The sequence below is a fragment of the Pseudophryne corroboree genome, chromosome 3, assembly GCF_028390025.1.
Source record: "Pseudophryne corroboree isolate aPseCor3 chromosome 3, aPseCor3.hap2, whole genome shotgun sequence".
In the NCBI taxonomy this organism is placed as follows: Eukaryota; Metazoa; Chordata; class Amphibia; order Anura; family Myobatrachidae; genus Pseudophryne; species Pseudophryne corroboree.
Window position 1 is genome coordinate 241,556,726 of NC_086446.1, and position 26,855 is coordinate 241,583,580.

The window sequence follows — 26,855 nt, forward strand, 5'->3', positions numbered from 1 at the left end:
TAACTGGCACTGTGGGGCAATGTATCTGGCACTGTGGGGCAATGTATCTGGCACTGTGGGGTAATGTATCTGGCACTGAGTGGGGCATGTAACTGGCACTGTGGAACATGTATCTGGCACTGTGGGGCATTGTATCTGGCACTGTGGGGCAATGTAACTGGCACTGTGGGCCATTTTCAGTGGCCACACCCTTTCTGGTGTGTGACCACGCCCATTTTTTCAGAGCACGCACATGCTTCTTTTTGTGTTGTTTTTTTTTTTTTTGGGGGGGGGGCGCCATTTTCCATCTTGCCCTTGGCTCCGAAAACCCTAGCTACGCCTCTGGGGAGAAGGCAAAACAAACACAGCGGTAGGGGGTGTACACTGTCACACATGGCGGGGAGGGTAGAGGGTTACAGGGTGTCACACACACACACACACACGGGTAGGGGGTGTACACTGCATCATACACTGGGTGTGGTACATGGTGTCTCACACACACACACACACACACACACACACACACGGGCAAGTGATGTACAGTGTGTCACTCTCAGGGAAGGGTAGTGGGGTACAGAGTGTCATACATACAGGGGTGGGGGATATGGGGTATCAATCATGGGGGTTACAAGGTGTGTAACACAAATATACAGGGGTAGGTGGGTACAGGGTCTCACACACCAGGGGTGAGGGTGGTAGTGGAGGTCACACACACAGAGATATGGGGTATAGGGGGTCACACAAGCGGAGGGTGGGGTGTAGGTGGGTACAGGGATCCCCAGGTGCTCACCTGCCTGTGCACTGATCCACCTTTTGGTGAGCTGCATGGTGTCACATGCGGGACCCAGGTACAGGCCAAAGGGACGACCGGCAGCAGGGGGATCTAGGAGCGACTCGCCAGTAGTGTCGGGTGTGAGGTCTGAACTGTGACCTGGAACATGTACCCAAGCTCTGTTTCCCCCTTCATGGCGGAGGGAGGGTGCCGGGGCTTGCAGGGAGGGTATCAGCATGCTCAGATCTCTGGCAGGGAGTGGGGCTCAGATCTCCAGCATCGTTAGTGGGATGTGTGCTAGGCTCCTGTATGTTGGTACTCAGATTCCCGGCCAGCAGGGAGGTGTGCTCAGCGATCCGGCGGATGGGGAGGCGTGCTCCGATCTCCCCGGCATTGTTAGCAGGAGTGGGGGTGTTTTAGGCTCATGTGTGTTGGTGCTCACATCTCCGGCGAGCGGGTGTGCTCAGATCTCTGCATCGTTAGTGGGTGGGGTTGTTGGGCTCCTGTGGCCCCTGGTGGGGTGGATCGGGGGCCGTTCTTTAGATGTAGTGCGATGTGACTGGGTGCAGGGGGAGCTGCGGGCCTTGGTGGCAGTCTGGGCCCCATAGCAGCTGCATCTCCTGCACCCACGGTAGTTACACCACTGGTTACACATTATGAGAGTTTAGCAGAAATAACATTGTTCATAATATATTAGCCATATGGTAGTTATTTGACATATTGTATGTTTTTCTGTTTTTTCACTGTGTACAGAAACTAGGAGAGATGTGGGCCGGTTCACTCCTATGCTCTGGTAAGTAAATGCAAACAAGGAACATAACATTGATTATGGTAAGGAAATATGTTTTACGTCCAAATAGCTGCTTTTCTTCTTAAGTTTATTCTGCCACTTCCACTCTTGTGTTCCCTAACATTTAAAAAAAATGTGGCTAAATAATCTTCAATTGGAGTTGGATTCAGATCCCTTAGAACAGGGGTGGGGAACCTTTTTTCTACCGAGGGCCATTTGGATATTTATAAAAATCCTTCGGGGGCCATACAAAAATTCTCAACTTAAAAAATTACCCTGCCCCCCAGTAGGTCTGCCCCTTAGAGGCACTGTGTGTGCGCGCAGGAGGCGCGCGCACCAAAAAAATGGGCCAAATGTGGCCAATTAAAATGGGACGTGATACACATATGCCCCCAATAGTGCAGTGCCAGATCCACAATTGCCCCCACAGTGCCAGGTATACAAATGCCCCCACAGTGCCAGGTATACAAATGCCCCTCACAGTGCCAGGTATACAGATGCCCCCACAGTGCCAGGTATACAGATGCCCCCACAGTGCCAGGTATACAAATGCCCCCGCAGTGCCAGGTATACAAATGCCCCCCACGGTGCCAGGTATACAGATGCCCTCACAGTGCCAGGTATACAAATTCCCCCCAGAGTGCCAGGTATACAAATTCCCCTCACAGTGCCAGGTATACAGATGCCCCCACAGTGCCAGGTATACAGATGCCTCCCCACAGTACCAGGTATACAGATGCCCCCACAGTGCCAGGTATACAAATGCCCCTCACAGTGCCAGGTATACAGATGCCCCCCACAATGCCAGGTATACAAATGCCCCTCACAGTGCCAGGTATACAAATTCCCCTCACAGTCCCAGGTATACAGATGCCCCCACAGTGCCAGGTATACAGATGCCCCCACAGTGCCAGGTATACAGATGCCCCCACAGTGCCAGGTATACAAATGCCCCTCACAGTGCCAGGTATACAGATGGCCCCCACAGTGCCAGGTATACAGATGGCCCCCACAGTGCCAGGTATACAGATGCCCCCCACAGTGCCAGGTATACAGATGCCCCCCACAGTGCCAGGTATACAATTGCCTCTCACAGTGCCAGGTATACAGATGCCACCCCCCCTCCCCTGTGCTGCTTACCGCTGCTTCTTTCAGCGGGACACGTAGGAGAGCGTGGCTATGTTGGGCGGCGGCGTGTAGGACTTGAAACCAGCCGCCGGTTCGAGAGCCAACCAGAGCTCGCGGACCGGCAGCCGCGGCTCCTGATTGGCTGCCGGTCCGTGAGCTCTGATTGGTTCACGAACCGGCGGCTGGTTTCTAGTCCTACACGCCGCCGCTGCCATCCGCCGCGCTCTCCTCCTGAGTCCCTGTCCTGACAGCTGAGACACGCTGCCGCCGGACTGAGCGGCGACGTGTCTCACAGAGAAGCGGGTGGGCCGGAGCAAACGGCTTCGCGGGCCTTATACGGCCCGCGGGCCGGAGGCTCCCCACCCCTGCCTTAGAACCTACAGAGACCCTTGTGATACTATTACTAACTGGCCAGATGTGGACTAACTGGAACTTGATAGATACCAGGACTTGTTACTTCACATGCAGGCCCAGATTTATCAAGCCTTGGAGAGTGATAAATTGCAGTGTTTGAAAAATGACAGTTAGGAGATGATTGGTTGGTACTTTATCACCGTGCTATTTATCACTCTCCAAGGCTTGATAAATCTGAGCCACAGTATCTAATTACCCAGGCCTCCTGACCATAGAATGGCTGATCCAGAAAGACCCTGGATGAGGTGGATATGCCCACTCAGGCACAGTCCTTTTGGGATCAAATTCCAGATTGTGCTCTTGAATTATACATTATAAATACAGTATGTTACATTATACTGCACAGGACTAGGTGCACTGGCGTAACTACTGCCCCCGCAGCCACTGCGGTGGCTTGGGGGCGCAGGGCTGTGGGGGCGCCGCCGCCGCCACTGATTGCTGCTGTTTTGGGAAGGAGCCGGTGTGTCTCCGGCGGCAGTGGCGTGTCTGTTAAATGAAGTGCCGGTTTGTGAGCTCTGATTGGCTCACGAACCGGCACTTCATTTGACAGACACGCCGCTGGAGACACAGGAGGGATACACAGGAGAGGCGCACGCTATGCCCTCCCGCCCCTCCGGCTTATTCCCAAAATTCACAGCAGTGGCAGCCCGGAGAGCACGAGGAGGGTGTGTACCTGGCACTGGGGGGGCATATTTGGCACTGGGGGTATATGTGTACCTGGCACTGGGGGGGGGGGCATATTTGGCACTGGGCGTATATATGTGTACTTGGCACTGGGGGTATATGTGTACCTGGCACTGGGGGGCATACTTGGCACTGGGGGTATATGTGTACCTGGCACTGGGGGGGCATATTTGGCACTGGGGGTATATGTGTTCTTGGCACTGGGGGTATATGTGTACCTGACACTGGGGGGGCATACTTGGCACTGGGGGTATATGTGTACCTGGCACTGGGGGGGGGGGCATATTTGGCACTGGGGGTATATGTGTACCTGGCACTGGGGGGGCATATTTGGCACTGGGGGAATGTGTGTAGCTGGCACTGGGGGAGCATATTTGGCACTGGGGGCATATGTGTACTTGGCACTGGGGGTATATGTGTACCTGACACTGGGGGACATATTTGGCACTGGGGGTATATGTGTACCTGGCACTGGGGGAGGGGGGGGGGCCATATTTGCCACTGGAGGTATATGTGTACCTGGCACTGGGGGGGGCATATTTGGCACTGGGGGTATGTGTGTAGCTGGCACTAGGGGGGACATATGTGTATCTGGCACTGTGGGGGAATATCTGGCACTGGGGGCATATTTGGCACTGGGAGCACTGCCCTAGCAACAAGCATTACCCCCTGGTTACAAGCACAAAACCCAGCTCATGAAATCCCTGGCAACAAGCATTACCCCCTAGCAACGAGCATGACACCCAGTGCATGAAACCCCTGGCAACGAATATTACCCCCTGGCAGCAAGCTTGAAACCGAGCACATGATACCTCTGGCAACAAGCATAACACCTAGTGCATTAAACCCCTGGCAACGAGCATGACACCATGAGCATGAAAACCCCTGGCACCGTGCATGGAACCAAGAGCATGAAACCTCTGGCAACGAGCAGGTAATTTAAAAGTAATTAGAAGTCTTACTATAGGGCTTAATGTGTAATGGGCATTGCGGTGTGTGTCATAATGTGTCACAGGCATTACGGTGTGTGGCATACTATATCACGGGCATTGTGGTATGTGGTATAATGTCTCTGGGGCATTGCAGTGTGTGGCATAATGCATAACGGGCATTGCGGTGTGTGGCATAAGGTATAACGGGCAATGTGGTATGTGTCACAGGCATTACAGTGTGTGGTATACTATATCACGGGCATTGTGGTATGTGGTACAATGTCTAAGGGTCATTGCAGTGTGTAGCATAATGTATCACGGATGTTGCGGTGTGTGTCATAATGTTTCACAGGCATCGTATGTGCTATAATGTATTAGGGGCATTGCAGTGTGTAGCATGATGTATAACAGGCATTGCAATGCGTGGTATAATGTGTTACAGGCATTACGGTGTGTGGTATAATGTGTTACAGGCATTACGGTGTGTGGCATAATGTGTCGGGGGCATTATGGTGCGTGGCATATTGTGTCATGGGCATTATTGGGTGTGGCATAATGTCTAAGGGCCATTGCAGTATGTGGAATAATGTATACAGGTCATTACTATAAGGAGGAAAAATGACAAATAATGTAAGGGGCATGAATCAGGATTATTTCTTTCCTGTGGTGGCCAACGTCTGGGCGTGCAGGTTGCAAAACTGGGGTATAAGGTAGTCTTTTCCTGCAATGCCACGCCCCTTTATGCAAAGTTATGCCCATTTCAGTGAGGCCATGCCCCCTATTGTGGCGCACGCACCGAAGGCACGTTCTAGTTACACCACTGACTAGGTGTATTTTCTACAGTACATTGCTGTTATTAATATAGTACATCATTATGCATACACTAGCAGTATTTACTATACTGTATATATTAATCAAGGAGCCCAGCAATTAATTCTGTAATGTTAGCCAAGATCTATGGACTCCTACCACTGCCTTCCCCCGGTGGGCCCGTCATGCCTTTGTCTGACACTGTGTCTGCATCCACTATAACTACCATTGATGTGCACCATATTTGCCTAACCAGTTTGGCCTGGAGTCAACTTCCATGGCCTACTTCATCCTACTGACATTTCCTGAAGAATATTTGGAGGCATGATTACAATAAGGCTGTTGGAGTGAACAAGCACCTAGGTGTTAATGCTGTACACAGTCACCCAGGAGACAGGGCCACTCTGAGACAGTGCCATGTGTTGCGAGTGACCTGGAGCTGACTGCACAGTTGCCATCTTGACAGTATATACAGACCTTAATAGTTAGTCTCAGAGGATGACAGTACAATAAGGTTATGTCAGATCTGTGTTATTCCATCCACATTTATTCAGGGTACTGCACTTATACATGTTGTACAATAATTCATGGTAATAGGAGGACTTGGAAGCACTGCTCTAATGAAGTAGTGATGAGCGGGTTCGGTTCCTCGGAATCCGAACCCGCCCGAACTTCAGGTTTTTTTACACGGGGCCGAGCGACTCGGATCTTCCCGCCTTGCTCGGTTAACCCGAGCGCGCCCGAACGTCATCATCCCGCTGTCGGATTCTCGCGAGGCTCGGATTCTATCGCGAGACTCGGATTCTATATAAGGAGCCGCGCGTCGCCGCCATTTTTCACACGTGCATTGAGATTGATAGGGAGAGGACGTGGCTGGCGTCCTCTCCGTTTAGACTAGAGTACTAGAGAGAGACACTAATTTTGGGGAGCATATTATTAGGAGGAGTACTACTTGCTGCTGATAGTGTGACCAGTGACCACCAGTTTAATTAATCCGTTCTCTGCCTGAAAAAAAACGATACACAGTGTGACACAGTCACACATACCATATCTGTGCTCAGCCCAGTGTGCTGCATCATATGTAATACTGTATATCATTATCTGACTGTGCTGAGTGCTCACTGCTCACACAGCTTAATTGTGGGGGAGACTGGGGAGCAGTTATAGCAGGAGTACATATTTTAAGTACAGTGCACACTTTTGCTGCCAGAGTGCCACTGCCAGTGTGACTGACCAGTGACCACTGACCACCAGTAATGTGATTGTCTGCTGACCACCAGTATATTGTGATTGTCTGCCTGAAAAAGTTAAACACTCGTCGTGTGGTGTTTTTATAAACGCATTCTGCAGACAGTGTCCAGCAGGTCCGTCATTACATAATATATACCTGTCCGGCTGCAGTACTAGTGTGATATATATATATATTTTAATTTTATCTCATTATCATCCAGTCTATATTAGCAGCAGACACAGTACGGTAGTCCACGGCTGTAGCTACCTCTGTGTCGGCAGTCGCTCGTCCATCCATAATTGTATACCACCTACCCGTGGTTTTTTTTTTTTCTATCTTCTTGATACTAGTAGCTTACTTTAGGAGTCTGCAGTGCTGAGTCTGACAGACAGTGTCCAGCAGGTCCGTCATTACATAATATATACCTGTCCGGCTGCAGTACTAGTGTGATATATATATATATTTTAATTTTATCTCATTATCATCCAGTCTATATTAGCAGCAGACACAGTACGGTAGTCCACGGCTGTAGCTACCTCTGTGTCGGCAGTCGCTCGTCCATCCATAATTGTATACCACCTACCCGTGTTTTTTTTTTTTTCTATCTTCTTGATACTAGTACCTTACTTTAGGAGTCTGCAGTGCTGAGTCTGACAGACAGTGTCCAGCAGGTCCGTCATTACGTAATATATACCTGTCCGGCTGCAGTACTAGTGTGATATATATATATATTTTAATTTTATTTCATTATCATCCAGTCTATATTAGCAGCAGACACAGTACGGTAGTCCACGGCTGTAGCTACCTCTGTGTCGGCAGTCGCTCGTCCATCCATAATTGTATACCACCTACCCGTGGTTTTTTTTTTTCTATCTTCTTGATACTAGTAGCTTACTTTAGGAGTCTGCAGTGCTGAGTCTGACAGACAGTGTCCAGCAGGTCCGTCATTACATAATATATACCTGTCCGGCTGCAGTACTAGTGTGATATATATATTTTAATTTTATCTCATTATCATCCAGTCTATATTAGCAGCAGACACAGTACGGTAGTCCACGGCTGTAGCTACCTCTGTGTCGGCAGTCGCTCGTCCATCCATAATTGTATACCACCTACCCGTGGTTTTTTTTTTTTCTATCTTCTTGATACTAGTAGCTTACTTTAGGAGTCTGCAGTGCTGAGTCTGACAGACAGTGTCCAGCAGGTCCGTCATTACATAATATATACCTGTCCGGCTGCAGTACTAGTGTGATATATATATATATATATATATTTTAATTTTATCTCATTATCATCCAGTCTATATTAGCAGCAGACACAGTACGGTAGTCCACGGCTGTAGCTACCTCTGTGTCGGCAGTCGCTCGTCCATCCATAATTGTATACCACCTACCCGTGGTTTTTTTTTTTTTCTATCTTCTTGATACTAGTAGCTTACTTTAGGAGTCTGCAGTGCTGAGTCTGACAGACAGTGTCCAGCAGGTCCGTCATTACATAATATATACCTGTCCGGCTGCAGTACTAGTGTGATATATATATATATATTTTAATTTTATCTCATTATCATTCAGTCTATATTAGCAGCAGACACAGTACGGTAGTCTACGGCTGTAGCTACCTCTGTGTCGGCAGTCGCTCGTCATCCATAAGTATACTAGTATCCATCCATCTCCATTGATTACCTGAGGTGCCTTTTAGTTGTGCCTATTAAAATATGGAGAACAAAAATGTTGAGGTTCCAAAAATAGGGAAAGATCAAGATCGACTTCCACCTCGTGCTGAAGCTGCTGCCACTAGTCATGGCCGAGACGATGAAATGCCATCAACGTCGTCTGCCAAGGCCGATGCCCAATGTCATAGTACAGAGCATGTAAAATCCAAAACACCAAATATCAGTAAAAAAAGGACCCAAAAATCTAAAATAAAATTGTCGGAGGAGAAGCGTAAACTTGCCAATATGCCATTTACCACACGGAGTGGCAAGGAACGGCTGAGGCCCTGGCCTATGTTCATGGCTAGTGGTTCAGCTTCACATGAGGATGGAAGCACTCAGCCTCTCGCTAGAAAAATGAAAAGACTCAAGCTGGCAAAAGCACAGCAAAGAACTGTGCGTTCTTCGAAATCCCAAATCCACAAGGAGAGTCCAATTGTGTCGGTTGCGATGTCTGACCTTCCCAACACTGGACGTGAAGAGCATGCGCCTTCCACCATTTGCACGCCCCCTGCAAGTGCTGGAAGGAGCACCCTCAGTCCAGTTCCTGATAGTCAGATTGAAGATGTCAGTGTTGAAGTACACCAGGATGAGGAGGATATGGGTGTTGCTGGCGCTGGGGAGGAAATTGACAAGGAGGATTCTGATGGTGAGGTTGTTTGTTTAAGTCAGGCACCCGGGGAGACACCTGTTGTCCGTGGGAGGAATATGGCCATTGACATGCCTGGTGAAAATACCAAAAAAATCAGCTCTTCGGTGTGGAAGTATTTCAACAGAAATGCGGACAACATTTGTCAAGCCGTGTGTTGCCTTTGTCAAGCTGTAATAAGTAGGGGTAAGGACGTTAACCACCTCGGAACATCCTCCCTTATACGTCACCTGCAGCGCATTCATAATAAGTCAGTGACAAGTTCAAAAACTTTGGGCGACAGCGGAAGCAGTCCACTGACCAGTAAATCCCTTCCTCTTGTAACCAAGCTCACGCAAACCACCCCACCAACTCCCTCAGTGTCAATTTCCTCCTTCCCCAGGAATGCCAATAGTCCTGCAGGCCATGTCACTGGCAATTCTGACGAGTCCTCTCCTGCCTGGGATTCCTCCGATGCATCCTTGCGTGTAACGCCTACTGCTGCTGGCGCTGCTGTTGTTGCTGCTGGGAGTCGATGGTCATCCCAGAGGGGAAGTCGTAAGACCACTTTTACTACTTCCACCAAGCAATTGACTGTCCAACAGTCCTTTGCGAGGAAGATGAAATATCACAGCAGTCATCCTGCTGCAAAGCGGATAACTGAGGCCTTGGCATCCTGGGTGGTGAGAAACGTGGTTCCGGTATCCATCATTACTGCAGAGCCAACTAGAGAATTGTTGGAGTTACTGTGTCCCTGGTACCAAATACCATCTAGGTTCCATTTCTCTAGGCAGGCGATACCGAAAATGTACACAGACCTCAGAAAAAGAGTCACCAGTGTCCTAAAAAATGCAGCTGTACCCAATGTCCACTTAACCACGGACATGTGGACAAGTGGAGCAGGGCAGGGTCAGGACTATATGACTGTGACAGCCCACTGGGTAGATGTATGGACAGCAGCGGCGGCACCAGTAGCAGCATCTCGCAAACGCCAACTCTTTCCTAGGCAGGCTACGCTTTGTATCACCGGTTTCCAGAATACGCACACAGCTGAAAACCTCTTACGGCAACTGAGGAAGATCATTGCGGAATGGCTTACCCCAACTGGACTCTCCTGTGGATTTGTGGCATCGGACAACGCCAGCAATATTGTGTGTGCATTAAATATGGGCAAATTCCAGCACGTCCCATGTTTTGCACATACCTTGAATTTGGTGGTGCAGAATTATTTAAAAAACGAGAGGGGCGTGCAAGAGATGCTGTCGGTGGCCAGAAGAATTGCGGGACACTTTCGGCGTACAGGCACCACGTACAGAAGACTGGAGCACCACCAAAAACGCCTGAACCTGCCCTGCCATCATCTGAAGCAAGAAGTGGTAACGAGGTGGAATTCAACCCTATATATGCTTCAGAGGTTGGAGGAGCAGCAAAAGGCCATTCAAGCCTATACAATTGAGCACGATATAGGAGGTGGAATGCACCTGTCTCAAGCGCAGTGGAGAATGATTTCAACGTTGTGCAAGGTTCTGCTGCCCTTTGAACTTGCCACACGTGAAGTCAGTTCAGACACTGCCAGCCTGAGTCAGGTCATTCCCCTCATCAGGCTTTTGCAGAAGAAGCTGGAGACATTAAAGGAGGAGCTAACACAGAGCGATTCCGCAAGGCATGTGGGACTTGTGGATGGAGCCCTTAATTCGCTTAACAAGGATTCACGGGTGGTCAATCTGTTGAAATCAGAGCACTACATTTTGGCCACCGTGCTCGATCCTAGATTTAAAACCTACCTTGGATCTCTCTTTCCGGCACACACAAGTCTGCTGGGGTTCAAAGACCTGCTGGTGAGAAAATTGTCAAGTCAAGCGGAACGCGACCTGTCAACATCTCCTCCTTCACATTCTCCCGCAACTGGGGGTGCGAGGAAATGGCTCAGAATTCCGAGCCCACCCGCTGGCGGTGATGCAGGGCAGTCTGGAGCGACTGCTGATGCTGACATCTGGTCCGGACTGAAGGACCTGCCAACGATTACGGCCATGTCGTCTACTGGCACTGCATATGATTCTCTCCCCATTGAAAGAATGGTGGAGGATTATATGAGTGACCGCATCCAAGTAGGCACGTCAGACAGTCCGTACGTATACTGGCAGGAAAAAGAGGCAATTTGGAGGCCCTTGCACAAACTGGCTTTATTCTACCTAAGTTGCCCTCCCACAAGTGTGTACTCCGAAAGAGTGTTTAGTGCCGCCGCTCACCTTGTCAGCAATCGGCTTATGAGGTTACTTCCAGAAAATGTGGAGAAGATGATGTTCATTAAAATGAATTATAATCAATTCCTCCGTGGAGACATTGACCAGCAGCAATTGCCTCCACAAAGTACACAGGGAGCTGAGATGGTGGATTCCAGTGGGGACGAACTGATAATCTGTGAGGAGCGGGATGTACACGGTGATATATCGGAGGATGATGATGAGGTGGACATCTTGCCTCTGTAGAGCCAGTTTGTGCAAGGAGAGATTAATTGCTTCTTTTTCGGTGGGGGTCCAAACCAACCCGTCATTTCAGTCACAGTCGTGTGGCAGACCCTGTCACTGAAATGATGGGTTGGTTAAAGTGTGCATGTCCTGTTTATACAACATAAGGGTGGGTGGGAGGGCCCAAGGACAATTCCATCTTGCACCTCTTTTTTCTTTCATTTTTCTTTGCGTTATGTGCTGTTTGGGGAGTGTTTTTTGGAAGGGCCATCCTGCGTGACACTGCAGTGCCACTCCTAGATGGGCCAGGTGTTTGTGTCGGCCACTAGGGTCGCTTAGCTTACTCACACAGCTACCTCATTGCGCCTCTTTTTTTCTTTGCGTCATGTGCTGTTTGGGGAGTGTTTTTTGGAAGGGCCATCCTGCGTGACACTGCAGTGCCACTCCTAGATGGGCTAGGTGTTTGTGTCGGCCACTAGGGTCGCTTAGCTTACTCACACAGCTACCTCATTGCGCCTCTTTTTTTCTTTGCGTCATGTGCTGTTTGGGGAGTGTTTTTTGGAAGGGCCATCCTGCGTGACACTGCAGTGCCACTCCTAGATGGGCCAGGTGTTTGTGTCGGCCACTAGGGTCGCTTAGCTTACTCACACAGCTACCTCATTGCGCCTCTTTTTTTCTTTGCGTCATGTGCTGTTTGGGGAGTGTTTTTTGGAAGGGCCATCCTGCGTGACACTGCAGTGACACTCCTAGATGGGCCAGGTGTTTGTGTCGGCCACTAGGGTCGCTTAGCTTACTCACACAGCTACCTCATTGCGCCTCTTTTTTTCTTTGCGTCATGTGCTGTTTGGGGAGTGTTTTTTGGAAGGGCCATCCTGCGTGACACTGCAGTGCCACTCCTAGATGGGCCAGGTGTTTGTGACGGCCACTAGGGTCGCTTAGCTTAGTCATCCAGCGACCTCGGTGCAAATTTTAGGTCTAAAAATAATATTGTGAGGTGTGAGGTGTTCAGAATAGACTGAAAATGAGTGGAAATTATGGTTTTTGAGGTTAATAATACTTTGGGATCAAAATGACCCCCAAATTCTATGATTTAAGCTGTTTTTTAGGGTTTTTTGAAAAAAACACCCGAATCCAAAACACACCCGAATCCGACAAAAAAAATTCGGTGAGGTTTTGCCAAAACGCGGTCGAACCCAAAACACGGCCGCGGAACCGAACCCAAAACCAAAACCCGAAAAATTTCAAGTGCACATCTCTATAATGAAGTCTGAAACTGGCACTTTCTACTTATGTGCCATATCCGTGTTTTAAAGAGTCTTATTAGAAAATACAGTAAAGTGTAAACAACTGATAGGCAAGCAATCTGTGGAGATCCAGCTGTTGTGGGGCTCATAGCAGGTCCTATGAAGTCTGGCTGTTGCTAGAACTTTCCTCAACAGCTGGAGAGTCACAGGTTGCCCAATCCACAGCTGACCCCTATAATATGTCACAGATCATGTATTTTGTATTCATTGTTGTTGTTTTTTTTTGTTTTTTGTTTTTTACCAGTGCTACGTATTTCACAATTTGAACTGGAAAACAAATCTAAATGAAAAATGATCATTGTAACCCACATTTAGAATTTAAAAAAAATATATATTTCCTCTTTACTCACTAATTGTAAATAAGAAGCAGAAGAGCCACCTCTAGATGATGGTGGTGATGATGTGTGTATGTGGTCACTGTTTACAAAAGAAAGTTTAAGCTACATACGCCATTCATTAACCACAGGATTCTATTAGCGTCTGTAAGACAGTGATTGAACAGTGGTGTTCTTCCTTCCTGTTTTCTAATTTCACCCTAGTTATGTCATTATCAGAGCACTAATCATCTTCTGACACCAGAATAAAACTAACATAACTGCAACAGACTGAGGAGGAATCTTTGTAAGGTTATTTACATTATTCTCACCGTTGCCTGCCAGGATCACTGCACAGCTGAGCACCACTCCGTTCCTCCAGTGATAACTTCTTGTTAAACAGCTGCAATCATTTATTTTCGATTGCTGCAATAAGTGTTTATAAAAAATAATTGTTAACAGCGCATAAATGATAAATAGACCCATTACTAAGTGGTAAATTTACTAACGGTCATGTTTGCGCGAGATTGCATTCTCCGGCGTTATTTTGCCTTTTTTTTTAAACTTTGAGATTTACTAAAGGCAAACATGGGAGTAAAATCATGGTTTGAATTGAAAGACACGTCCGAATCTGCAAATAGAACTCACAGTTGGTGTGTTTGACTTGTGGTTATTTTAATATTTCTTTTACAGGGGGACTATACATACCAGCGGGTCCTTTATGCTCCGCGAGCCGGCACTTATGGTTCTCCAAGTGCCAGCACGCGGGGGAGGTTTGCTGGGACCTGAAGTCCTCCTGTAAACTTCTTTTACTGACTTCTATCAACCCTGCAACCACAACCCATGTGTGTGGGGGATAGCTGCGGGCTTCATCCCAGGGCTGGTGTACACTTGAGATAGAGGACCCCTTTATTGTGGGGTCCTCACTTCTCGAGGAATCCCCGGCCTGGGCTTACTAATTGAGTGGGGTTAATGCTTTGGCCGGGTTACCCTGTCAAGTGTGTCCCCTGGCCAAAGCATTAGCTCCCTGTTAGTGGAGTCAGGTGTTGGTTCCAAAAATACGGGGGACCCCTGAACTTTTATCCTCATGTTTATTGAACCAGGGCCAGCTCAAAAGGATATACTTAAAACCTGGACTGTTAGGGTGCCTTGAGGACCAAGTTTGGGACCCTCTGGCATACAGATGGAGCCATGCTCACTGAGCGTGGTTGAATAGCAGATGGGGGCGCGCGGTGTGCCAATCATACAGAGATGCTCCCATTCCCTTTGAATGGGGCGTGTGCACATCTACAATGCACGTGCGCCCCGTTTGTTCCCAGTGGTCCTCGACGAGCGCACCTAGTCGCAAACAGAGCCACGATTAGTGTGACTCCATCCGTACTCCATTAGGAAACATGATTCTGTCAAACATAATTCTTCGTAAATTTGAGTGCTTGGTCTAGAAAAACTCTCACATATACCTGCGATGGTCATCGTGTTTCAGCTCGGACCAAACACGAGTCTTAGTATAATTATCCCTTACTGCTCCATGCACACTGAGCTCAAGTATATATTGTCTGTTTTTTTGCCACAATGCTAGAGTAAAAGTAGACAAATAATTTTACTGGGTGTGGATCATTAGATCTCCACTAATGGTCGACATGCATTAGGCTGACAGGGTCAAAAGGTTGAAAGGATCAAAAGGTTAACATGGAATAGGTAAACAGTACAAAAGGTCGAGAAGGCCAAAAGGTTGACTTGGAAATGGTCAACACAAAAAAGGTCAGCCCCCATTAGTGTACCACTTCACTCGCCATGCTTCGGGCAATCATGCTTCCCAATCGTACTCCACATGGATGGTAAAGTAAGAAAAAGTTGAATGAAAAAAAATGAAAGATAAAACCTTGTTGCGACCATATGTGTGTTGACCATTGTCACATCGCTCTTTTGAAGCTGTCAACCATTTGAACCTGTCGACCTTTTGAACTGTCTACCTTTTACATGTCGACCTTTTGACAGTGTTGACCTTTTGACCCTGTTGACCTAAAGCATGTCGGCCATTAGTGGTTGACCTATTGACTGTAGACCTTTTTAGTGTAGATCTATAGACCGGATACCAATTTTACTATATTAGCTAGAATATAGTATTTACAGTCCATTTAGGATTGCAATTATACAGCATTATATACACCATTGTTGCTTCTTTTATGCCTTTTAGCCAGATAAGGAAGACTTATTAAATCACACAATGGGATAAATGTAATAGTTTGTGAGATGCAGGTATCGCTAAGTTCCGGCGAGTCTGCCCGAATTTTAAAAAGGGGCAATCATTTACAAGACAAACCTAGATTTGCATTTTAAATGACTTACCCTTAAACACATTGGGCAGACTTGCTGGGAACTCACTGATGCCTACATTACATATACCCTAAAATCTCATATTAAAGGACCAATTTAACCCCATCCACATCTGAGGATGCTGATGTGAATCCGCAATGAATGGATGTATCAATAATCGCATGCAGGGACAGAGTTAACAAGAAAGTTCTGTTCCTGCGATGCCACTCCACAGTCTTATCGGGGTATTTTTCGCATATTTGCCTACTCTCCTGGGATGGTAGGTAGGCTCCCCAAAAACGGGTGGCGCTCCCGGCCACCCGTAAGGGTGGGCAAATCTCCCGGCCCGCCACCACCTGCCCGCAATCCCCCGCCACCACTCATTCCTCCCGCAACCAAGGGGGACATATGAAGTGATTTGCTTCATTGTGGCTCCGCCCCCTTGCCGCACAATGCCTTGGGTGGTGGGGGCGGGTCCACGATGATGGTAATTTGCGGACACGCCCCCGCCCCTACCCAGCAGCAGCAGCCATTGCCACACCCCCACTGTGCTGCACAACGCCCCCTGCCTTGCCGAGATGGCTGCCACAATATGGGCGAGTATGAATTTTCGTAAAAAATACCATGAGCAATGGCTCTGCATGCCCCGCTGTCGACATCACAGTTGCTACAGCCACCACCGGCACCCCCTACCCATTGCAACTATCCCCCCCCCCCCCCGCACACCACTAATCCCCCTTCCCCGCATACCTACCCAGTGATTGGTGCTCTGGTGCGCTCCTCTAGCTTCGGTCACTGTGCAGGTGCCAGAGATCACATAACCGGAGCCAGTGTCGGACTGGGGCATGAAGGGTCCACCGGGGTAATGCAGTGATAGGGGCCTATACTTAGGGGTGTGGCCAGCCTACAAAGGGGGTGTGGCCAGCCTCCACAGGGGCTTGAAATACACAATAGTTTAATGCAGTGTAATGCAACATATCTACCATGTATAATACAAATGCACAGTCTGGAACCTGATCCCTAGAGGAAGGAGTGGGCCCTCAGGCAGTGGGGCCTACCGGTGGTTTCCCTGGTACCCCTGTGGGCCAGTTCGACCCTGACCGGAGTCGGAGGAGAGCACTGGAGCACTGATCACTAGTGGTTGTAAGTATATTTAAAATAAAATGAAAACAAAAATATTTTGTTACATAGTGATCACACTGGCCAGGTCCCTGCCTAGGGCAGAGAAAGCTGTGCAGAAGTATGGGATCTGCAGTGAGCTCTGCAATTATGCCAGCTGACTGTGGTATTCTTTTTACAGTTTTTTATATATATTCGGCCAGATCGCATTTCCCATTATAAGTATGGGAAATTTGATCTGGTTACTACTACGAAAGCCCTTTAAAACATTCAGGTGATACTAAAATAATGTGAAAAAGGTGTGAAAACATCCTTTTTCACATTATTTTAGTAAACAAAATGTTAATAAATCTGCCCCTAATAGAGATGAGGCTGTAACATTATTGTAACATTATTGGTAGTCTTGAGGTAGTTTGTGTTCCATTTTTCCTTTTACTTGCCAGGGAAGCCCTGCTCTTAGGTAATGGTTTTCTGCCTCTCACAGATACCTAACAGTGCCGGCAAGGCTTCTAGCAATATATACAAGTGGTTACCACTTACTGGTAAATAGGCCCCAAAGTACTCTACACCATTTGGTATGTGGTGCAGATGTAGCCTAATACTTTACTAGTCACTGAAAATGGAGGTCCCCAAACCCTTTATTAGTAATCGCACTGATTTCCCCACCACTACCATCGCCTCGATCGGACCACAATTAGGCCACTCCCCCTACATTTCCCGACATTGACCCCGCTCTCCTCGTCCCTGCCTATTGCACTTTTCCTCTCATACTTCATATTGAAGTAAGAAGAGTTACATTGTTTGTTTGTTTTTACGTTAGTTTGGTAATCAGAAAATATATTCTAAACCTTGTGTAAAAGGTAATACCTAGAGCTTGGAGAGGTTTGTATTATGCACAAAGACAAAGGTCAGTAACCCTTTCTCTGATGTCACATTAGCTCTGAGAAAGGAACATACAGTTTAGTGGTTTCCTGGGGTACCACACAAATAAACAATTCTTAACTAATGAATCTATGTCAACATGGCCATCTATAGCTGTATTTGTCGGTCTCACAGTACACAGGACCATGCTTACATTGTGAAAGACACTAGTGGAAGAAAACCAGGTTTCAAAACTGAACTCAAAATGTCTTGTGCAGACGTCTGACGTCAATGCTGTGGCTTTACGTTGTCTTGTATGAAAGCTCAGACTTTAAAGGGACTTGTACTTGCTTGTTTGTACATGCGGTGAGCTAAATGGCTCAGGAGGCACTGGCTAGCACCAGAGCAATATATGAGCCAAAGTGTACATCTGGGCATTAAACACAGGTGCAGCAGTAGAAACTCCTGGAAATTTGGTGAGTTTTGATCAGAGATGTGCGGAAAAGATAAGCAGGGAGGCACTGCCTCAGCTGTCATAGACTTTTTACTCCAGAGAGTTGGCTATAAAAATGATTAGAATAATGCAGAGAAGATATTTCAAACAAATTCTTTGTATTTTTCATATACTTTATACAGTCAAAACTCTGGTGCAAACGATAGTATGACAGGAAAGGTTCTGCCTCACCTCACTCACCCCACCGCACGTCACTGAGATACAGTTACATGCTATTCACCTTTATGCAGACATTGAATAGATGTGTGGTGTCTGGCACCACTTTGCTTTCTCTGTGTCACATGTTTTAGCCCTGTGCAGACATGGCCATTCCCTAATATCAAATTCTTCTCACAAGTTATAAGGTTGCACATATACCTTGTAAAAAGCCTCTCTCCACCAAGGTACTGTATTGTATTTGAGGTTGGGGCTGAAATGCCGGAATGCAGGCGGTTAGAATACCGACCGCGGCATCCCAATGGTTAGAATCCTGACGGTGGACGGGTAAGTTTACTAACCTTCCCCCCCTGACCCCGTAAACCACACAGCTTACTTCTCCGGTGGCCCAGCAGTCACTCGTTTGGGATGCCGGCTTTCGGGATGCCAGCGCCCGGATTGTGATCCCATTCGGGATGCCGTCGCATGCATTCTGAACAGTTGTTGGGATTCTGGTGTCAGTATTTCAACTGCCAGGATCCCGACTATCAGGATCCTATTCGGATCCCGTATTGTGAGAGAATCATCCAATCACAGAAAGACTTACAGAAAAGCTCTGAGAGGAGATATAGGGATCATGGCAAAATGGATTATAACAATAAAGATGTGAACAATCAGACGTTGTCATTTGCTGTACATACGAAACCAAGTGTAGAGACAATTGTCTATGTACATATTAGCATACCATGGCCAGACCTCTCCTGCAAACACCACGTACCTCAAATCAGAGTTATGGTTAAGCTCCTGTTAGGCTGTGGTTAGGGCTGGGTTAGGGATTAAATGCACAAAAATTACAATGATGACACACTGTCGACATTCACATTGTGCCATACCAAGAACAAAGGGGAACACTATATGCCCACCAATGAATGTGCTAACATATACAGTATAACGTTATATACAAAAGAAAATATTGATTTTATATATATATATATATATATATATATAAAATCAAAGATATCAGGAGGACTCACCAGTATTCTTAAGCCTTTTATTATCTTAACATTAGAAAATCAGCATAGGGGTATCATGATTTTCTCTGTCCCTGATTTTCTGATGTTAAGATAATAAAAGGCTTAAGAAGACTGGTGAGTGCTCCTGATATCTTTAATATTGTATCGGAATGGATAGGTCTATAAATGGATGTGACCCCAGCAGTTATCAAACAAGGCTAGAGTGTGGACTATACGGAAAACTATATCTATCTATCTATCTATCTATCTATCTATCTATCTATCTATCTATCTATCTATCTATCTATATGTATATTGTGACCGGCACTCCCAATACTGTATTCATCTGCCGCGGTGCACAACTCACATGACTTGTATATATGGAGGAATATAACAGCACTCCAGCGGACTTTTCAAATAATACAAGCTATCACTATCGTAGGATTTTACTCCTTTCTCAAGCAACAAAACATAGTATCAAACACACTACTCACCTATATACCCAGAAGTGTCTCCACCTCGCAAACGCCGCCATCCCTGGAGCAGCAGCCGCCCGCACTTCCGGCCAACGTCAATTCCGGGTTCCGGTTACGTCGCCCTCCGTGTCCATCATGAGCGGGGTGTTTGTATGGCAACCGGCCAGTACACGGAAGCGGTTGCTATGGGGAAAACGAAACAAATAAACACAGAGTAGCACCACATGAACATGATACCTTACTCAAGATTGAAACAATTTAAGCACGAGCCGTTGTCTCTTTACCCCGTTTAGGGGACATAAGGTGGGATAACTGGTGTTTTTAAAATACACTTGCATTGAGAATAACGGAGGACACATGGCAGAATCCAATAGGATCCTGATTGGTGATGCCACACATGGCCCTCTATTGTTGCCTTTGGGGGAAAGATTACATTTTTCGGAGGATGAGAGTGAAGCCGTCCTATTCAGACTTGGACTGGCCCACAGGGGTACAGGGGAAACCACCGGTGGGCCCCACTGCCTGGGGGCCCTCCTCCTGCTTTAAGGATCAGGTTCCAGACTGTGCACTTGAATTATACATTATACATATGTTACCTTATACTGGACTATGGTGTATTTTCTACAGTGCATTGCTGTTATCAATCTGTTATTAATCTGGTACATTATCATGCATGTAGCAGCTGAATTTACTGTATATATTTATGAAGGGGCCCAGACGTTGCACTCTCTAATGGTTAGTCAAACCAATGAGGTGGCAGGCCACACACCCTCAGCAGACTGGCCACACCAATAAACATGGGCCCCTACCACTGCATTCCCCTGGTGGGCCCTACATGTCCCAGTCCGACACTGGTCCTATTTACAGAAAGATTGACAGAGGCGGTGGGAGCATCTACACCAGATGAAATCTATGATAATTTGTTTACTGTAAATTTAAGAAAAAAGAAATCGATGCATGGAGTCACACTCTCCGAGTACTATCGTGAAAGGAAAATCCCAAGAGGGTTTAGAGTGAAAAACATGCCCACGATAGGCCGCTTCAATAACGAATTTTGCAGAAGATGGGTGGCAGTTTTAAATATCTGCTCGTTCGATCTAATGAAGAGTCAGCACGTGAATTGACAATAATTAGAGAAAAGATTGCACAATTTGAACTTGCACATAAAGAAGATCTTCGTAAGGATGAATCCACCGACTGGCTGGGGAAACTAGAACAACAATTAACTACGTTCAAAAAAGATCTGGTTTCCTTTAATAAAAACAAGTTTGAAAGGGTAAATAAAGATTACCTTGAATTATATGTTTACCCGTAGCTCACAGGAACAAAGGCACAGTGTAATAGGCCTTATAGAACAAGGAAACCATTTCGTAAACATAATCGTGATGATGATACCACGAGTGAATCAAATTCCTCAACTAATGAGTCGATGGGGGCAACAAGCACTACAGAAGTCAACAGTAGGAAAAAACGCAGACCAGTCAGAAGGGGTGGACAGTGCAAATAAGAAAAAAAGCAGTGGACGACCCAGGAGAACTTAGTATTTAATCTGTCGCAGAAAGTACTATCACCTGCTGAAACAAAGGTACTTAACGGAGTTTTGTTATATGTGCCAACAAACCAATTTGAAGGATTTGAGTAGAAAATTGATCAAGCACATTTACACAGGCAATTGAAATGAGATTATTTTAAGGATAAAATGAAAAGTTCACCTATGGAAGATCAAGAGGGACAAATGTTTTTAAAAAAAAAGGTACAATTTTGATCCATTATCACACAATGGGGTATATTTTAGAGATGAGCGCCTGAAATTTTTCGGGTTTTGTGTTTTGGTTTTGGGTTCGGTTCCGCGGCCGTGTTTTGGGTTCGAACGCGTTTTGGCAAAACCTCACCGAATTTTTTTTGTCGGATTCGGGTGCGTTTTGGATTCGGGTGTTTTTTTCAAAAAACACTAAAAAACAGCTTAAATCATAGAATTTGGGGGTCATTTTGATCCCAAAGTATTATTAACCTCAAAAACCATAATTTACACTCATTTTCAGTCTATTCTGAATACCTCACACCTCACAATATTATTTTTAGTCCTAAAATTTGCACCGAGGTCGCTGTGTGAGTAAGAAAAGCGACCCTAGTGGCCGACACAAACACCGGGCCCATCTAGGAGTGGCACTGCAGTGTCACGCAGGATGTCCCTTCCAAAAAACCCTCCCCAAACAGCACATGACGCAAAGAAAAAAAGAGGCGCAATGAGGTAGCTGTGTGAGTAAGATTAGCGACCCTAGTGGCCGACACAAACACCGGGCCCATCTAGGAGTGGCACTGCAGTGTCACGCAGGATGTCCCTTCCAAAAAACCCTCCCCAATCAGCACATGATGCAAAGAAAAAGAAAAGAAAAAAGAGGTGCAAGATGGAATTGTCCTTGGGCCCTCCCACCCACCCTTATGTTGTATAAACAAAACAGGACATGCACACTTTAACCAACCCATCATTTCAGTGACAGGGTCTGCCACACGACTGTGACTGATATGACGGGTTGGTTTGGACCCCCCCCAAAAAAGAAGCAATTAATCTCTCCTTGCACAAACTGGCTCTACAGAGGCAAGATGTCCACCTCATCTTCACCCTCCGATATATCACCGTGTACATCCCCCTCCTCACAGATTATCAATTCGTCCCCACTGGAATCCACCATCTCAGCTCCCTGTGTACTTTGTGGAGGCAATTGCTGCTGGTCAATGTCTCCGCGGAGGAATTGATTATAATTCATTTTAATGAACATCATCTTCTCCACATTTTCTGGATGTAACCTCGTACGCCGATTGCTGACAAGGTGAGCGGCGGCACTAAACACTCTTTCGGAGTACACACTTGTGGGAGGGCAACTTAGGTAGAATAAAGCCAGTTTGTGCAAGGGCCTCCAAATTGCCTCTTTTTCCTGCCAGTATAAGTACGGACTGTGTGACGTGCCTACTTGGATGCGGTCACTCATATAATCCTCCACCATTCTATCAATGTTGAGAGAATCATATGCAGTGACAGTAGACGACATGTCCGTAATCGTTGTCAGGTCCTTCAGTCCGGACCAGATGTCAGCATCAGCAGTCGCTCCAGACTGCCCTGCATCACCGCCAGCGGGTGGGCTCGGAATTCTGAGCCTTTTCCTCGCACCCCCAGTTGCGGGAGAATGTGAAGGAGGAGATGTTGACAGGTCGCGTTCCGCTTGACTTGACAATTTTGTCACCAGCAGGTCTTTCAACCCCAGCAGACCTGTGTCTGCCGGAAAGAGAGATCCAAGGTAGGCTTTAAATCTAGGATCGAGCACGGTGGCCAAAATGTAGTGCTCTGATTTCAACAGATTGACCACCCGTGAATCCTTGTTAAGCGAATTAAGGGCTGCATCCACAAGTCCCACATGCCTAGCGGAATCGCTCCCTTTTAGCTCCTTCTTCAATGCCTCCAGCTTCTTCTGCAAAAGCCTGATGAGGGGAATGACCTGACTCAGGCTGGCAGTGTCTGAACTGACTTCACGTGTGGCAAGTTCAAAGGGCATCAGAACCTTGCACAACGTTGAAATCATTCTCCACTGCACTTGAGACAGGTGCATTCCACCTACTATATCGTGCTCAATTGTATAGGCTTGAATGGCCTTTTGCTGCTCCTCCAACCTCTGAAGCATATAGAGGGTTGAATTCCACCTCGTTACCACTTCTTGCTTCAGATGATGGCAGGGCAGGTTCAGTAGTTTTTGGTGGTGCTCCAGTTTTCTGTACGTGGTGCCTGTACGCCGAAAGTGTCCCGCAATTCTTCTGGCCACCGACAGCATCTCTTGCACGCCCCTGTCGTTTTTTAAAAAATTCTGCACCACCAAATTCAAGGTATGTGCAAAACATGGGACGTGCTGGAATTTGCCCATATTTAATGCACACACAATATTGCTGGCGTTGTCCGATGCCACAAATCCACAGGAGAGTCCAATTGGGGTAAGCCATTCCGCGATGATCTTCCTCAGTTGCCGTAAGAGGTTTTCAGCTGTGTGCGTATTCTGGAAAGCGGTGATACAAAGCGTAGCCTGCCTAGGAAAGAGTTGGCGTTTGCGAGATGCTGCTACTGGTGCCGCCGCTGCTGTTCTTGCGGCGGGAGTCCATACATCTACCCAGTGGGCTGTCACAGTCATATAGTCCTGACCCTGCCCTGCTCCACTTGTCCACATGTCCGTGGTTAAGTGGACATTGGGTACAGCTGCATTTTTTAGGACACTGGTGACTCTTTTTCTGAGGTCTGTGTACATTTTCGGTATCGCCTGCCTAGAGAAATGGAACCTAGATGGTATTTGGTACCGGGGACACAGTACCTCCAACAAGTCTCTAGTTGGCTCTGCAGTAATGATGGATACCGGAACCACGTTTCTCACCACCCAGGATGCCAAGGCCTCAGTTATCCGCTTTGCAGTAGGATGACTGCTGTGATATTTCATCTTCCTCGCAAAGGACTGTTGAACAGTCAATTGCTTACTGGAAGTAGTACAAGTGGGCTTACGACTTCCCCTCTGGGATGACCATCGACTCCCAGCGGCAACAACAGCAGCGCCAGCAGCAGTAGGCGTTACACGCAAGGATGCATCGGAGGAATCCCAGGCAGGAGAGGACTCGTCAGAATTGCCAGTGACATGGCCTGCAGGACTATTGGCATTCCTGGGGAAGGAGGAAACTGACACTGAGGGAGTTGGTGGGGTGGTTTGCGTGAGCTTGGTTACAAGAGGAAGGGATTTACTGGTCAGTGGACTGCTTCCGCTGTCACCCAAAGTTTTTGAACTTGTCACTGACTTATTATGAATACGCTGCAGGTGACGTATAAGGGAGGATGTTCCGAGGTGGTTAACGTCCTTACCCCTACTTATTACAGCTTGACAAAGGGAACACACGGCTTGACACCTGTTGTCCGCATTTCTGGTGAAATACCTCCACACCGAAGAGCTGATTTTTTTGGTATTTTCACCTGGCATGTCAACGGCCATATTCCTCCCACGGACAACAGGTGTCTCCCCGGGTGCCTGACTTAAACAAACCACCTCACCATCAGAATCCTCCTGGTCAATTTCCTCCCCAGCGCCAGCAAGACCCATATCCTCCTCATCCTGGTGTACTTCAACACTGACATCTTCAATCTGACTATCAGGAACTGGACTGCGGGTGCTCCTTCCAGCACTTGCAGGGGGCGTGCAAATGGTGGAAGGCGCATGCTCTTCACGTCCAGTGTTGGGAAGGTCAGGCATCGCAACCGACACAATTGGACTCTCCTTGTGGATTTGGGATTTCGAAGAATGCACAGTTCTTTGCTGTGCTGCTTTTGCCAGCTTGAGTCTTTTCATTTTTCTAGCGAGAGGCTGAGTGCTTCCATCCTCATGTGAAGCTGAACCACTAGCCATGAACATAGGCCAGGGCCTCCGCCGTTCCTTGCCACTCCGTGTGGTAAATGGCATATTGGCAAGTTTACGCTTCTCCTCCGACAATTTTATTTTAGGTTTTGGAGTCCTTTTTTTACTGATATTTGGTGTTTTGGATTTGACATGCTCTGTACTATGACATTGGGCATCGGCCTTGGCAGACGACGTTGCTGGCATTTCATCGTCTCGGCCATGACTAGTGGCAGCAGCTTCAGCACGAGGTGGAAGTGGATCTTGATCTTTCCCTAATTTTGGAACCTCAACATTTTTGTTCTCCATATTTTAATAGGCACAACTAAAAGGCACCTCAGGTAAACAATGGAGATGGATGGATTGGATACTAGTATACAATTATGGACGGGCTGCCGAGTGCCGACACAGAGGTAGCCACAGCCGTGAACTACCGCACTGTACTGTGTCTGCTGCTAATATATAGACTGGTTGATAAAGAGATAGTATACTCGTAACTAGTATGTATGTATAAAGAAAGAAAAAAAAACCACGGTTAGGTGGTATATACAATTATGGACGGGCTGCCGAGTGCCGACACAGAGGTAGCCACAGCCGTGAACTACCGCACTGTACTGTGTCTGCTGCTAATATATAGACTGGTTGATAAAGAGATAGTATACTCGTAACTAGTATGTATGTATAAAGAAAGAAAAAAAAACCACGGTTAGGTGGTATATACAATTATGGACGGGCTGCCGAGTGCCGACACAGAGGTAGCCACAGCCGTGAACTACCGCACTGTACTGTGTCTGCTGCTAATATATAGACTGGTTGATAAAGAGATAGTATACTCGTAACTAGTATGTATGTATAAAGAAAGAAAAAAAAACACGGTTAGGTGGTATATACAATTATGGACGGGCTGCCGAGTGCCGACACAGAGGTAGCCACAGCCGTGAACTACCGCACTGTACTGTGTCTGCTGCTAATATATAGACTGGTTGATAAAGAGATAGTATACTCGTAACTAGTATGTATGTATAAAGAAAGAAACAAAAACCACGGTTAGGTGGTATATACAATTATGGACGGGCTGCCGAGTGCCGACACAGAGGTAGCCACAGCCGTGAACTACCGCACTGTACTGTGTCTGCTGCTAATATATAGACTGGTTGATAAAGAGATAGTATACTCGTAACTAGTATGTATGTATAAAGAAAGAAAAAAAAACCACGGTTAGGTGGTATATACAATTATGGACGGGCTGCCGAGTGCCGACACAGAGGTAGCCACAGCCGTGAACTACCGCACTGTACTGTGTCTGCTGCTAATATATAGACTGGTTGATAAAGAGATAGTATACTCGTAACTAGTATGTATGTATAAAGAAAGAAAAAAAAACCACGGTTAGGTGGTATATACAATTATGGACGGGCTGCCGAGTGCCGACACAGAGGTAGCCACAGCCGTGAACTACCGCACTGTACTGTGTCTGCTGCTAATATATAGACTGGTTGATAAAGAGATAGTATACTCGTAACTAGTATGTATGTATAAAGAAAGAAAAAAAAACCACGGTTAGGTGGTATATACAATTATGGACGGGCTGCCGAGTGCCGACACAGAGGTAGCCACAGCCGTGAACTACCGCACTGTACTGTGTCTGCTGCTAATATATAGACTGGTTGATAAAGAGATAGTATACTCGTAACTAGTATGTATGTATAAAGAAAGAAAAAAAAACCACGGTTAGGTGGTATATACAATTATGGACGGGCTGCCGAGTGCCGACACAGAGGTAGCCACAGCCGTGAACTACCGCACTGTACTGTGTCTGCTGCTAATATAGACTGGTTGATA

The 26,855-nt window shown here is 46.9% G+C and overlaps 1 protein-coding gene across 2 annotated transcripts in view; it reads right to left on the bottom strand.

The window, feature by feature from the left end:
• The window catches only part of LOC135057652 (uncharacterized), a 166,742-nt gene that overhangs the window by 114,258 nt on the left and 25,629 nt on the right, over positions 1 to 26,855 (bottom strand). The window contains exons 2-3 of one of the 2 annotated variants that reach the window (XR_010244266.1): positions 19,618 to 19,782; positions 13,498 to 13,591 (exon numbers count right to left, since the gene is read on the bottom strand). The gene's annotated coding sequence lies outside the window, so the exon portion shown is untranslated. The remainder of the gene's footprint in view (positions 1 to 13,497; positions 13,592 to 19,617; positions 19,783 to 26,855) is intronic. The other variant, XM_063963464.1, reaches the window with a different exon arrangement.